This window comes from Mesocricetus auratus, unplaced genomic scaffold (assembly GCF_017639785.1).
Source record: "Mesocricetus auratus isolate SY011 unplaced genomic scaffold, BCM_Maur_2.0 Super-Scaffold_100026, whole genome shotgun sequence".
NCBI lineage: Eukaryota > Metazoa > Chordata > Mammalia > Rodentia > Cricetidae > Mesocricetus > Mesocricetus auratus.
Window position 1 is genome coordinate 16695439 of NW_024429207.1, and position 5455 is coordinate 16700893.

Below are 5455 nucleotides of genomic sequence, written 5' to 3' on the forward strand. Positions count from 1 at the left end.
ATATATTAAAAATTCAAAAAAACAATAACTTGACACAATTAAAAAGTGTCTATATTTATAAATAAGTATAATAAACATTTGTGTGACAATAATACTGGTGTTTTCTTGATAGGCATTTAGTATTTTTAAATGTGACTCTTAAATTTCATTAAAATTCAATACTGTGCAATGTGTAATGGAATTTTTAAATAACTATTTTTACTTTTAAAGCTACCTTTATATTTTAGCTAACTTCTTTTGAAGCTTAACTAGTTATTTTAAGCCTTAAAAATAAGAATTGCTTTGACCTTTCAGGATATTGTTTTGAATTTTGTTATCAGGGTGAACTTTAGGGGTATGGTTTTTGTATTATCAAATGCCTCCTTTTCCCAGACTCATAATAAAAATATCACAGTTCTTTGCTTCAATACCAAATGGGAAAAAAAAGACTGCAATTTTCCACAAAGAATGAGCTTCAAGGTCAGATTTTAAAAGCTACAAGGAGAATAGATTGGCACAAATGAATGCCTATGTGTGTTCCATTCAACTGAGCAGAGTTAAATTATGTGGGGTGTATGGTGTGTCTATATCAATGCATACGTTAGGGAAGCTATTCTTTTAGCTATGAATTAGCCACGGTTGCCTGAGCTCACCAGGTACGGCAAAGTTATTAAATGAAAACACAATCAGAATTCCACTTAACCTAAATCATAACTTGGATCAGTTGCAAGCTGTTAATGGCTGTGATGGTGGAGGCCCAGGTTGCGTTTCTTTCCACAAATACATTGTAAGGGACGGTATACAATGGTCCTTGATACATCTGAACTTAAAAAGTATTCTGCAATAAAAAAAAGTATTCTGCACAGAGGAGTCAGATATAGAAAGTGACCAATGGGGTTCTACTTCTCTCTTCAAGGTACCCTAAATCACAGAGGCTGCCTCAAAGCTTCCCCGCTGCTTAACACGAGACAAGTCACTTCCCGAGACTCTTTCTCTAGCAGGTCGCGGAAGCTGCACAGCTAAAGAAATTCACTGCCGAGGAAAACAGGGCAGGTGCTCGTTAACGTCCGAGAGATATGATGAAGTCAGTTCCCTTCTCTTCCCAGGGAATAGAATCAGAACTCTTGTTGAAGAGACTCCTTCTGCCTGGCAGAATGAGCTACTGGATAATTGTTTACATAAAATTCTTAAGATCAGCCGTAGGGCAAATAACAAGTGCCAGGCAAATCTAGTGTCAGAGACCAACCAGAGCCTGTCAGACCCTCTTCCCAAAGGGGATGAACATGGAAGGTGATGTCTGTTCACTTCCAAGGTGGCCCCCGCTGACTTCTATTCTGATTGGACAGTGTCAGTGGCTAGAGGAAATCTGCTCTGATTGGTTGAGGTCTGCCTTGCAACTGTAATTCTTTTTTAAAGTAATATGTGCTGGAATTCCCTTCAGTCCAAAATATAAGCCGCCTAGGGAGTTCACAAGACACCCTCATCCGCAATGATTCTGAAGAGACAAAGAGGGAGTTGGCCGTGCATTTTGTATTCAAAGCTACAAACAATTTAACCCCATCCCCATTTTCCATGGAGAAATGGTTTCCTCAAGATAGAGCCAACGTGAAGGAGAGAGAAAGGGCTGGGGAACCCCAGTTTAATGCCCTGAGGTGGCTCGACTCACTGATTCCCACTCCCTCTCGCCTCACACATAAAGCACTTTTCTCTAGTCTACCTCTCTTTAAATTTCATTGCCTGCTTTGTACACACAATTTAATAAACTTTGATCATCGAAGGCAGACAGGAATTACATCATACTTTGTGCTGTCTTTGTCAGGTTCTGTAGTTTGCCTAACATCTGGTTGGATGATGGATGAATAGAAAAAAATTTTTTTCTTGTTCGATGGGTTTGGTTTTCTCCAGTTAAGCTAAAGTAGACACTAGAATATCATGGAGGTTTCATCTTAAGAAAAAGCTGCCTGCCTATCCTCTGTTTCATCCTTTCCTGTTTTCCCACTCGAGACTCTGCCGCTGGCCTGGGCGAGCTCCACAGCAGCACTCGGAATGCGGAAGGGTGGTGGGTGTGGCAACATGGCCTCTTACGTTTTGTTGCCCACAGAACAGCTAATGCTCCCAGGTGAACCAGGTGGGTGTCGTCATTTACTTAACTGTCAATCATCCGTGAGCAATTTCAAGGTCCCAAAATAGTTTACACCAACAATTCTTTTCAATATCGAATAAAAATTCTTCTGCCACAAATGACACCAGACAATCTTGGAGCCCTTCTTTCCAGAGACAGGCTGGAAGGGAATATCATCACACATTCTGCAGCTGATTATAGGTCACGAACCCATCAAGCATACAAATTGTTCACACAATGACATTCTGTTAAGATCTACATACTGAAAACCACACTTGAACTCTATGAAATCCCAGGGGGTGAGGGGACAGAGGGAACCACCATCTGGCTGGGAGGATGTGTTTTATCCACAAAAATAAAAGAAAGGTATCAAAAATACAAATTTGATTTCCACAAATGTGGCAGAATAGGAAGAATATTTTTGTACACTGTGAACATTTGTCAGTTGGATTGGTTTAATAAAAAACTGAATGGTCAATAAGTAGGCAGAATTTTCAAGACAGGACAGTGGGAGAAGGAGAGAGGAGTCACTAGGAGACACAGAGGAATCAGGATATTCAGGAGGAGAAATAACATCCCATGAACCATGCAACGGCCTGTAAATGAATAGAAACGGGTTGATTTAAGTTTAAGAGCTAGTTAGAAACAAGCCTAAGCTATGGACTGATTTTTAATAGTTAGTAAGAAGTTTCCATGTGGTTGTTTGGGAGCTGGCTGGAGGAACAGAAAAATACACCTACAAAGTCTTGAATGTCCTGTTTTGGGTTTGAGAGTAGGGTGAGTGGGATACAGAATGGGTTTGTGCAGCTGGCATTTTAAAAAATTCTTCTCTCATACACTACATCCCAATTACAGTTTCCCCTCCTTCCACTCCTCCCATCCCCTCACCCCCCCTCTGCTGCAGATCTACTCCCCCTCTGTTTCCCTTCAGATAACCCAGGCCTTCCATGGATATCAACTCTACGTGGCCTAACAAGTTACAATAAGAATATGCACAAACTCTCATATCAAGGCTGAACAAGGTAATCCAGTAGGAGAAAAAAAAGGGTCTCAAGAGCAAGAAAGAGTCCAAGACCAACTCCCCCCCCACTCTCTCAGGTGTCCCACAAGAACATCAAGCTACAGAACCATTCCACATACAGAGAGGACATAGCTCAGACCCATACAGGCTCCCTGATTGTCACTTCAGTCTCTGTGAGCCCCCATGAGCTCTGCTTAGTTGATTCTGTGGGCTGTGTTCTCCTGGTGTCCTGGGCCCCTCACTTCCTTACTAGTACAGCTCAAGTTTTAAATTATATTTTTTCAGTGTGTTGTGTGTGTATGGGTGTGTGCCCATGAAGCCGCACACATGTGGATATCAGAGGACATAATGTGGGCTTTCCTCTCTACTTCCATCATATGGGCTCTGGTGATGGAACTTGGGTTTTGGGGCATGACAGCAAGCACCTTTAACTGCTGGGCCCTCTTCCTGACTGCAGGTGTTTTGATGTTTGGGGTGGGGCTGTGGAAGGAATAGCTTCTTTGTGAACTTAACTCTTCGTCTTAACCACAGAGCACTTCTGTCCTTACCTTCTTCAATCAGGACACCAGAACTCTGACCCCAAGTCTCCTACTCATTGAGGAACCATGTGGAATATCTATGAGATTGTCACTGAAGTGAAACCTGTGGAAACTAGACTACTCTTCTGAGGGGTTAGGGCCAAGGCCCTGAAACAACCCAGTCTTTGCTACACTTTGCTCTTCCATGTTGCATAGAACTGGAGGAGGGGGATAGGAGTTTGGTATTGTTCCCATTGTTTATTTTTTTATGTAGCTCTCCACACCTAACTTACCATCCTTCTATTTCCTTTCATGTCCTCCCACCTATTTAAAATTAGAAGGGAAATAGTGGAAGAGGAGGCTGGGCCAGGCCTCAAGCTGAGAAGACAGCTGTCCTCACAGAATGCTCTCAGCAGCTCCCAAGATGTCCTGAAGCCCTTCTCAACACCCCTCCCAAGTACTGACTGCTGTAGAAAATGTCCCCTCCTTCCCTTTCCAGTGCGGCACTCGATGACAGATTTTTGTCTTTCATTTTGCTTCATCTTCATGCAATGGACTTAATTTCCTCCACCCCCATGCCCATGCACTAAAGAAATCTTTTAATATAGTTTTGCTATTTTTATAGTAGCCACAAATCAGGTAAGCCGTAACCGAGGGAACTAAAGCCAGAAAGGAAAACAGGTATTGTGCGGGCACACGACCATTATGACAGATCAAGGCCCAATGCCAATAACTGGAGTGTAGCTCTGCCTCCGGGCTCCAGCCCTACTTGAGCTCTTACCCTGACTTCCTTCAATGATGAACAGTGATATGGAAATTAAGCCAAATAAACCCCTTCTTCCCCAACTTTCTTTGGTCACGGTGTTTCATCATAGCAATAGTAGCCTTAATTAACACACTCGGCAACATTCAATCTCTTGACACCTGAAGGAAAGGTAATTGAAGGATCTTTTCTCTGGAGGCACAAGAACATAGAGAGAAATTGCGATAGTCATGGCAACCTCTGACCTTTTAGCCAGTTGAGTTTTACTGTCAAGATTTAAACACTGTGCAGCTTCTGTGAGCCATTAGAAATGTTCTCAGAAAGCTCTACAGAATTTCAGGGAGAAAAGAGGAATGCCACATGTGGTCCTGATGGGACCAAAGTGCTACTGAATAATGAAGAAAGCTCATTCTCCTCCAAAACACATGTATACCTGCAGGGTCCTTCGTTACCTCCAACTCCACCAGGCACAATTGGTCAGGTTCAAATGCAGAATGTTGACACCTACATCATCCACTACTGTTGGGGTTTTCATAGATTACATGAGATTCTTCAGAGATAACAGGCCATCAAGGAGATGCCTGCTGGTAAGTGCTTATCTGTCTAGAATTCTAATGAGAATGTTTACTGCCAACAATGTGTAAAATTCAAACATTTCACTAATTAAAATGAAAACAATGGGCAGAAGAAATGAATCATCGGGTTAAGAATATGGACTGCGCTTACAGAGGATCTGTGTTTGATTTTGTGTTTGACTCCCAGCACTCACGTGGTAGCTCATGAGTGTCTATAACTCCAGTTCCAGGGGATCCAATACAGTTAGGGGATATTTGCACATCGTGTGAAGGTGTATAGCTGTGGTTGGTCTAATAGAAAGCTGAACAGCCAGTAGCTAGGAGGGGAGACGGGCAGGACTTCTGGGAGAGAGAGAAAGGAGGATGAGAAATCTAGGCATGCTAGAGAGATTCCAGGAGACACGGAAGAAGCAGGATGGTGCTATGTGACAGAACATAGATTGTAGAAAAGGGCTAATTGGGTTAATTTAAATTATA